A 10,094-nucleotide genomic window follows, 5' to 3' on the forward strand; every position below is an offset into this window, starting at 1 on the left:
GGGCCGCCCCACTACCACCAGAGGGAGCCGGGCCTTCCGCCACCGCCGCCAGAGGAGCCGGTGGTTAATTACCGCCGCCTCCGCCACCCAGAGGGAGAGGGGCCGCCGCCATAGTTATCAACGCCGCTGTCCGCCACCAGGGGAGGGGAGCCGGGCCAGCCGCCGCCTGGGCCCGGCGGCGGCGGAAGGCGTCTGGTCTTTTCCCTCGGCCCGGCGGCGGAGCGGCGGCGGAGGCGGTGGTATCACTCGGCACTGGCGGCGGGCGGATATCGGGCTCCTCGGAGGGAGCTGCCCCCCACGGTCTCCCTGCCGGGCCGCCGACGCCCACCAGAGCCTCCGCCGCCATCCAGAGGGGGCCGGGCCGCCGCCCCCCGCCACCAGAGAGGAGCCGGAGCCGCCGCCGCCGCCTCCGCCACCAGAGGGAGCCGGGCCGCCGCCGCCGCCTCCAGAGCCAGAGGGAGGAGGGGCCGCCGCCGCCGCCAGAGCCAGAGAGGGAGCCGGGCCGCCGTCGCTCCCAGAGCCACCAGAGGGAGCCGGGCCTGCCGCCCGCCTCCAGAGCCAGAGAGGGGTGAGGATCTGCCGTCGCCCCCAGAGCCAGAGGGGTGCCGGGCCTGCCGTCGCTCCCAGCCAGAGAGGGAGGAGGATCTGCCGTCCTCCCAGAGCCAGAGGGGGCCGAGGATCTGCCGTCGCTCCCAGAGCAGAGAGGGAGGCCGGATCTGCCGTCGCCGCCCCGCCGCCAGAGGGAGCCGGGCCCGCCGTCGCTCCCAGAGCCACGAGAGGGAGCCGGGCCGCCGTCGCCGCCTCCCAGAGCCAGCAGAGGGAGCCGGATCCGCCGTCGCCGCCTCCCAGACCAGAGAGGGGCAGGGCCGCCGCCGCCGCCCCAGAGCCACCAGAGGGAGCCGGGCCGCCGCCGTCGCTCCCAGAGCCAGAGAGGGAGGAGGGCCGCCGTCGCCGCCTCAGCCACCAGAGAGGGAGCCGGATCCGCCGTCGCTCCCAGAGCCAGAGAGGGAGGAGGATCCGCCGCCGCCGCCAGAGCCAGAGAGGGAGCCGGGCCGCCGTCGCTCCCAGAGCCAGAGAGGGAGCCGGAGCCGCCGTCGCTCCCTCCGCCAGAGAGGGAGCCGGGCCGCCGCCGCTCCCAGAGCCACCAGAGGGAGCCGGGCCGCCGTCGCCGCCTCCGCCACCAGAGGGAGCCGGATCCGCCGTCGCTCCCAGAGCCAGAGAGGGAGGAGGATCCGCCGTCGCCCCCAGAGCCAGAGAGGGAGTGAGGAGCCGCCGTCGCTCCCAGAGCCAGAGAGGAGGAGGAGCCGCCGTCGCTCCCAGAGCCAGAGAGGGAGCCGGGCCGCCGCCGCCTCCAGAGCCAGAGGGAGCCGGGCCGCCGTCGCTCCGCCTCCGCCACCAGAGGGAGCCGGGCCGCCGCCGCCGCCTCCGCCACCAGAGGGAGCCGGGCCGCCGGCCGCCGCCCCTCCGCCAGAGCCAGAGGGAGCCGGGCCGCCGTCGCCGCCAGAGCCAGAGAGGGGGGGAGGAGCCGCCGTCGCTCCCAGAGCCAGAGAGGGAGTGAGGAGCCGCCGTCGCCGCCAGAGCCACCAGAGGGAGGAGGATCCGCCGTCGCCGCCCAGAGCCCAGAGGGAGGAGCCGCCGCCGCCGCCTCCCCAGAGCCAGAGAGGAGCCGGGCCGCCGCCGCTCCCAGAGCCACCAGAGGGAGCGGGGCCGCCGTCGCTCCCAGAGCCACCAGAGGGAGCCGAGGATCTGCCGCCGCCGCCTCCGCCAGAGAGGGAGCCGGGCCGCCGCCGCCGCCTCCGCCACCAGAGGGAGCCGGGCCGCCGCGCTCCGCCACCAGAGGGAGCCGGGCCGCCGCCGCTCCGCCACCAGAGGGAGCCGGGCCGCCGCCGCCTCCGCAGACCAGAGGGAGCCGGGCCGCCGCCGCCTCCGCCACCAGAGGGAGCCGGGCCGCCGCCGCCGCCTCCGCCACCAGAGGGAGCCGGGCCGCCGTCGCCGCCTCCGCCACCAGAGGGAGCCGGGCCGCCGCCGCCGCCTCCGCCACCAGAGGGAGCCGGGCCGCCGTCGCCGCCTCCGCCACCAGAGGGAGCCGGGCCGCCGCCGCCTCCGCCACCAGAGGGAGCCGGGCCGCCGTCGCCGCCTCCGCCACCAGAGGGAGCCGGGCCGCCGCCGCCGCCTCCGCCACCAGAGGGAGCCGGGCCGCCGCCCGCCTCCGCCACCAGAGGGAGCCGGGCCGCCGCCGCCGCCTCCGCCACCAGAGGGAGCCGGGCCGCCGTCGCCGCCACCAGAGGGAGCCGGGCCGCCGCCTCCGCCACCAGAGGGAGCCGGGCCGCCGTCGCCGCCACCAGAGGGAGCCGGGCCGCCGCCGCCGCCTCCACCAGAGGGAGCCGGGCCGCCGTCCCGCCTCCGCCACAAGAGGGAGCCGGGCCGCCGCCGCCGCCTCCGCCACCAGAGGGAGCCGGGCCGCCTCCGCCACCAGAGGGAGCCGGCCGCAGCCGCCGCCTCCGCCACCAGAGGGAGCCGGGCCGCCGTCTCCGCCTCCGCCACCAGAGGGAGCCGGGCCGCCGCCACCAGAGGGAGCCGGGCCGCCGCCGCCGCCACTCGGTGGTCTCCCCTCGGCCACGGCGGAGGCGGTGGTCTCCTCGGCCCGAGGCGGCGGCGGAGACGGTGGTCTCTCCAGGCCCGGGGCGGCGGCGGAGGTGGTCTCCCTCAGAGGCGGCGGCGGAGGCGGTGGCCCTCCGCCGCGGCGGCACAGAGCCGGGAGGGGCCGCCTCCGCCACCAGAGGGAGCCGGGCCGCCGCCGCCACCACCAGAGGAGCCGGGCCGCCGCCGCCGCCTCCGCCACCAGAGGGAGCCGCCGCCGCCGCCACCAGAGGGAGCCGGGCCGCCTCCGCCACCAGAGGGAGCCGGTCCGCCGTCGCCGCCTCCGCCACCAGAGGGAGCCGGGCCGCCGCCTCCGCCACCAGAGGGAGCCGGGCCGCCGCCGCCTCCGCCACCAGAGGGAGCCGGGCCGCCTCCCTCCGCCACCAGAGGGAGCCGGGCCGCCGCCGCCGCCACCAGAGGGAGCCGGGCCGCCGCCGCCACCAGAGGGAGCCGGGCCGCCGCCGCCTCCGCCACCAGAGGGAGCCGGGCCGCCGCCGCCGCCACCGCCACCAGCCGGAGCCGGCCGCCGCCGCCACCAGAGGGAGCCGGGCCGCCACCAGAGGGAGCCGGGCCGCCGCCGCCGCCACCAGAGGGAGCCGGGCCGCCGCCCCGCCTCCGCCACCAGAGGGAGCCGGGCCGCCGCCGCCTCCGCCAACCAGAGGGAGCCGGGCCGCCGCCGCCTCCGCCACCAGAGGGAGCCGGCCGCCGCCGCCTCCGCCACCAGAGGGAGCCGGGCCGCCTCCTCCGCCACCAGAGGGAGCCGGGCCGCCCGCCTCCGCCACCAGAGGGAGCCGGGCCGCCGCCGCCGCCACCAGAGGGAGCCGGGCCGCCGTCGCCGCCTCCGCCACCAGAGGGAGCCGGGCCGCCGCCGCCTCCGCCACCAGAGGGAGCCGGGCCGCCGCCTCCGCCACCAGAGGGAGCCGGGCCCGCCGCCAGCCTCCGCCACCAGAGGGAGCCGGGCCGCCGCCGCCGCCTCCAGAGGGACCCGAGCCGCCGCCGCCGCCGTCGCCGCCTCCGCCACCAGAGGGAGCCGGGCCGCCGCCGCCGCCTCCGCCACCAGAGGGAGCCGGGCCGCCGCCTCCGACACCAGAGGGAGCCGGGCCGCCGTCCCCTGGTCTCACTCGGCTCGCCGCCTCCGCCACCAGAGGGAGCCGGGCCGCCGCCGCCGCCGGGGGGAGCCGGGCCGCCACCAGAGGGAGCCGGGCCGCCGCCGCCGCCTCCGCCACCAGAGGGAGCCGGGCCGCCGTCGCCGCCTCCGCCACCAGAGGGAGCCGGGCCGCCGTCGCCGCCTCCGCCACCAGAGGGAGCCGGGCCGCCGTCGCCATGCTACCTTGGACATTCGGGGCCCCCTCAACCAAAGAAGGCTTGGGGGCTCCGACATCAACCCCGCCCACCACCACCCACCATAACAGCCCACCCAAGGGACATAATTGGACTCTTGGGGGGAGTTGGCCGATTGCGGCCGGTGTACGTTGTACATGGGGGGAGGTGTGTGGCAGAGCAAAGCTCTGCCCTTTTAAATTGGCAGGGATGGGGTTAACTTCCCCTGCCTGCCTGGGTTTATTATGTTCAGGTGGCTGGGGTTGATTAGGTTGATTAACGATCAATCAATCAGCGCCCAGCCACCTGATATAAAAGGAGGCCTCTGCTTCTCATTTGGGAGAAGGGAGCTGAGGAAGCAGGTTGGTGTTTGTTTTGTGGTTTTTTGAATTTTCTAAATCCAGTGAAGGCATTGCCCAGCCTGGAAACTTTATTTTTGTGAGTTTTGTTTTTGCTTTATTTGTGTTTGAGTATCTGTTATTTTGCCCTTGTGCACTTTATTTTTGTTTATTTATAATAAAATAGTTATTTTTTTGAACTGCAGTCTGTCTCTGGGCCTCTATCCACTCGCCAGCCTGCCACAATGTATAAAACAGAAAGTACTAATTAGAGAAGAAACCTCAAAATGGAGCAAGGTAACCAGATGAGTACCACAGGGATCAGTATTAGGTCCTCTGCTATTCCTAATCTACATTAATGACAGATTCTGGTATAGTAAGCAAACTTGTTAAATTTGCAGACAACACAAAAATAGGAGGGGTGGCAAACACTGATGCATCAGCAAAGGTCATCCAAAATGATCTAGATAGCATTCAGAACTGGGCAGACACCAGGCAAATGACATTTAATAGAGAAAAGTGTAAAGTACTGCATCCAGGTAATACAAATGTGCATTATAAATACCATATGGGAGATACTGAAATTGAAGGACTATGAAAAAGACTTTGGAGTTTATGTTGACTCAGAAATGCTCGGATATATAGTGAAAAGTTTTAAAACTTCACAATATATTAACAAGACCTAATCTAGAATATTGTGTTCAGTTCTGGTCACCTCACTACAAAAAGGATATTGCTGTTCTAGAAAGAGTGCAAACAGCGACCAGAATTATTCTGGGTTTAAAAGGCATGTCATATGCAGACAGGCTAAAACAATTGAATCTATTCAGTCTTGAACAAAGAAGACCATGTGGCGACCTGATTCAATCATTCAAAAGTCTAAAAAGGTATTGACAATGTCGATCCAATGGACTTTTGATGTGAAAAAAGAAACAAGGACCAGGGGTCACAAATGGAGTTTAGATAAATTCAGAACAGAAAATAGGAGGCCATTGTTTATTTATTTATTTTTTACACAGATTGTCAGGGTCTGGAACCAACTCCCCAGTAATGTTGTTGAAGCTGACACACTGGGATCCTTCAAGAAGCTGCTTGATGAGATTCTGGGATCAATAAGCAACTAACAATCAAACAAGCAAGATGGGCCAAATGGCCTCCTCCAGTTTGTAAACTTTCTTATGTTCTTATGAATGGGTCAAAGTTAAAGTATATTTTCTTCTAGAGGAATTATCACTTTTTGATGTCACTACTGTGGTATAATGCCTTTTTTCAAATGGCTCTGGATGCAAATATAGTCTTCATGTATTATTTTTCTATTTATTTGTATTTATTTTTTTATAAATAAATAGAAATACCACTTAGAAAGCCTACACCCCCTTTCAAAATGTTCACCTTTTGTTGCCTTGTAGCCTGGAATTAAAATGCTTTTTTTTTTTTTTCATTTATCTACACATCCTACTCCACAACTTCCAAGTGAAAAAGATATTTTAGAAATTTGTAGAAAATAAATAAAAAATAAACTGTGGGTTTAAACTTGGGTGTAAACTTTCCCAACATTTCGGTATATTTACATACCTTTGTCCAGGGAAAGTGTGTTTGAAAACAAACAGTGGAGGTACTTATAGGCTTTGGATGTCATGGCAACTATACTCATTTATTTCTATTTAAATCTATTGTGATTGTGATATCATTCACCACATACTACAGTTGATGATGTAATGATCTACTATTCCTTTCTGTGGCATCATGGTAAGATTTAGAAGTGAGTAGTTTTTCGAGAATTACGATTATACTGTAAATACAGTATAATCGTAAATCTCGAAAAACTACTCCTAAATCTTTTGTAGTCATTTTTGTATTACTTTAGTATAAATACATGTTAATTTGGATTCATATGTTGTTTTTTTCTGACTATGTGAACGAAAAAACACACATTTGCCCGTTTTCCCATTGGAAATAGTGATATTTTGAAATATCACTGTCCTGGTCGCAAAAGCAAAGTTTGTGGGGAATAATAGCCCTTTTCTATACTTTTGAGGCATAAGCAATTAGGAAATAACACTTACTACCCAGGAACAAAAATTGTGTTACATAGTGAAATCAGACATTAATGTCCCTTGTTGTGTACCGTCTCTGTTTAGCGCACGCAAGAACTTGCAGAATGGATAAAACGGTGTTGAGTATTTTGAAACGGTGTTGAGAATTTTAAGAAAACGCATTTTAGAACAAAACATGTTATGACATTTTTAACCAAAGCTGAGAGGAGAACCGGTACAAATTAACCAACGTGTTTAATACATTCTAAATCAATACTTCTTTACAGTTTTTTTTTAATCCTTTTTTTTTTTTAAATGCACTGGGTCGTCTTGAGTGTGAGGCCAACACCAACCAAAACGTCAGCAAAAAATACAGAGCTTACCTTATAACTAGAGCTCTTCATTTTCCATGTTCGATCATGTGATGTTTTTTTTTTTTTTTAGTCATCTCAACTGGAACTGAAAGCACGTGACGATGCTCTGCTTCTCTCTGATGCCGCCTCTGCGCTGTTTGTCTGAATATCACCAGGCACTATCGCTGTGGTCCTGTGGACTGAGCGCTTCTCTCATCTGCAGCATTTTGACACGCCGTGACAGTGAATTTATTTTTTTTTTTTTCCATTGTAAAAAGCTTGTCGGAAACTGATTGAGTTTATGTACATATACTATATATCTATCTATCTATCTATCTATATATATATATATATCTATATATATCTATATCTATATATATATATATATATATATATATATATATATATATATATATATATATATATATATATATACTACACACACAATATTCTTCTACATGGGTAAGTTTGTTAAGGTTGTGTACAGAGGCGGGTATTTTTAAGGAAGTATAACATTCTAAACAGCTCACATTGTTAAATTAAATGCGACGAGAATGTTTAGATTATATTTCCGGATTTAGCCTTGAGGGAGTTTCTTTGAGACGGATCAACGGCGCCGGAGCCTTTTTAAAAGTGGATGAGCCATGGGGGTGGTGTAAAGTATTTCTATAGATAAATTAACCCCATTTAACAGCTACGTCAAATATTGAAGCAAGTTATATATTTAGTCTGCTGGTTATTTAAAGTTTGCAGCAACAATACTGTAGATTACTAGTAGTGCTACTGATATAGAGCTTGTTATCTGAATGTTGGGTAGTGAGTGGTATCCCGCAAACATTGTTTAATTTACTTCAAAATAAATTAAATGTTCGTTTTGTAAAACAAAAAAAAAAAAGAAAATAACCATGTAGAGCACTTCTATTGATAAAGAATATTAGACAGCTGTCTACAAATTATTTGTTTAGCTATATAGCCTGTGGAGCTAGTTTTGTATTATTATTATTATTATTATTATTGGTTCAACAGTTATTTACTGCTTTGAACACAAATTACACGAAATGGTAAAAAATGTTGCAAAATGCTTCAACAGTTCTGTATTTTACAAGATGACGAATGTAGGAATATTCGCTACTATGCATAAACTCGGCTTCTCTGCGCTCATTCTTTCCCACGTGGTTTGTTAAAAGCTTCAGTCCTCTGTAGAAGCTGGCGGCACAATTAGCGAAACGTTATGATTATTGTCTATCAACGCAGTTCCGGTGTAGTTTTAATTTGTGGATTTATTTGACTCATCTGTGTCACTGTGTTTTGGAAGAACTATGAGATTCAATGTTAATGAAAGGTAGTTCTTAATTATTTTATATAAAGTTGTTCCAGTCTCTCCAACATAATTTATTTCATCACATTTTTCACAGGCTATTCCATAAACAACATTGCTATTTTTACAGTACGTATTAGTTTTTAGTGGATATGTGCTGTTATGTTTAATTATATTTTTACTTTTGTCCATGTGTTTAAAACCTTTACATGTACTAGTGCAAGTATTTGTAGAACCTATTCTGTCAGTTATTCGTTTATGTTTCCTGTGAACTAAAACATCACCTAAATTACCTTCTCTTTTGAATGCTACAACTGGGGCCTTAAGAAATACTTTTTAATTTTTTTGGAATTATGTAGAATATACACGTATGCGTATTTCCTCAACAGAGCCAACTTCCCAACGTTTCGGTATGTTTACACACGTTTGTCCAGGGAAAGTGTGTTTGAAAACAAACAGTGGAGGTACTTATAGGCTTTGGATGTCATGACAACTACACTAATTTATTTCTATTTAAATCTATTGTGATTGTGATGTCATTCACCACATACTGCAGTTGATGATGTAATGATCTACTATTCCTTTCTGTGGCATCATGGTGCTGAGTTTATTTATCCATTTCTTTTCTTTTAGTCTTCTATATTGTACATTGTCTAATTTATTTTTGAGATAGATTATATATATATATATATATACACACACACACACACACACACACACACACACTGAATGTTTTTAAGACTAAAACATAAATTCTATACCTTTATAGCAATGCATCAATATAAAGGCAATATTAAATTCAAATATATGCTTGCCTTCCAGTATATGGAAGTGTAGTGTAGGATATATTGAAAAATAATAACTGTCTTCAAAAGGCAGAGACTTATGAATACGACCAAACAGCAATTAGTTTTCCAGAGATTCTCAGAGCATGGATCACACAACTTGTAGTTAGCAAGTTTAGCGATATCAAATGGGGTGTTGCTCTGGGCTTAAATAGGATTTTGCCTCCATTGAATACATCAGAAGCCCCAAGTAAATCTAATCATGACTCGGCCTTGACATTTCCTATCTTTGGGTTTATGGAATTTTCTAGAAGGATCCAGTCAAATCTCTTTTCAAAATTAACTGAATGTGAGCTCATGGTTCGGTATCTTCCACCCCTCCTTTCCCTAAAAATGAGGTGAACTAGAGTTCACAGGGTCCTTGCTACCAAATACAAGTATCTGTGTATATGAGAGATGCTTCTAATATTTAACACCAGATCTGTTTAATTCCATTAACCTCTTAGCCGGATATTATGTTACCATTTCAGTGTGTTGTCAGTGGGTCAGTTTAACTTCATTTACAAATGTGTGTTAACAAAGTGTAGAACAAAAAGACTGTAGGGGTTTATCACAAGCCTTAGAATAAGCATGCAGTGGTCAGTTCAGTTATTTCCATTTAAATTTAAGCTATAATGAAACAATAATAATAGCCTTATATTAACTTGTACCATGCTTGGACTAAGCTTGACGTCTCTTTCGGTTTCAAAAAATTCGCCTCCACAAGTAGGTTTCAGACATCCTGTTTACTTGCAAAAGCTAGTGTTTTGATTAATATGAATCTCCACTGTAAGGAAAAATCCACCGCATGAAGTCCTTTTTTGGCCGATATCTTTTTAGGTAACACAAAAAAGCGTACGTCCTAATTTTTATAACTAATCTGTCATTATTTTCATATAATATAATGAGATACATACTCCTGTCTTCCTTAAACACCTTCTGCTGGTTATCCTGCTTTGAGGTGCCAAAGACCAAGCCTTATCTTTTGAAGGTCTAATGCCCTTCCAGAATTATACTGTGCGTCTGAGACAAACATCTACAGAAAAACCGCAGACCCATAAATTATTTTTCACGTTCAAACTCTACAGCTTCTTTTCTGGAAATAAGTACCTCTCTTTATTACTGCAGTAAAATCTTTATATAAGCTAAACATGTGGATTCTTTGGTTTAATTGATATTGTAATGTCTAAAATACACTTTTTGTTTAGTTGGAGAAATTGAACTAATTCTTAAATTGATTAAATGAAATGAACATTATTTCAAAT

The 10,094-nt window shown here is 52.9% G+C and overlaps 1 long non-coding RNA gene across 1 annotated transcript in view; it reads right to left on the minus strand.

Moving 5' to 3' along the window:
- LOC121294581 overlaps positions 1 to 7,048 on the minus strand; it is a 20,775-nt gene extending 13,727 nt beyond the window's left edge. The window contains exon 1 of the long non-coding RNA XR_005946805.1: positions 6,718 to 7,048. This is a non-coding gene — a long non-coding RNA (uncharacterized LOC121294581). The remainder of the gene's footprint in view (positions 1 to 6,717) is intronic.
- Positions 7,049 to 10,094: the final 3,046 nt, after the last annotated feature.

The sequence above is a fragment of the Polyodon spathula genome, chromosome 2 (assembly GCF_017654505.1).
Source record: "Polyodon spathula isolate WHYD16114869_AA chromosome 2, ASM1765450v1, whole genome shotgun sequence".
Taxonomy (NCBI): domain Eukaryota; kingdom Metazoa; phylum Chordata; class Actinopteri; order Acipenseriformes; family Polyodontidae; genus Polyodon; species Polyodon spathula.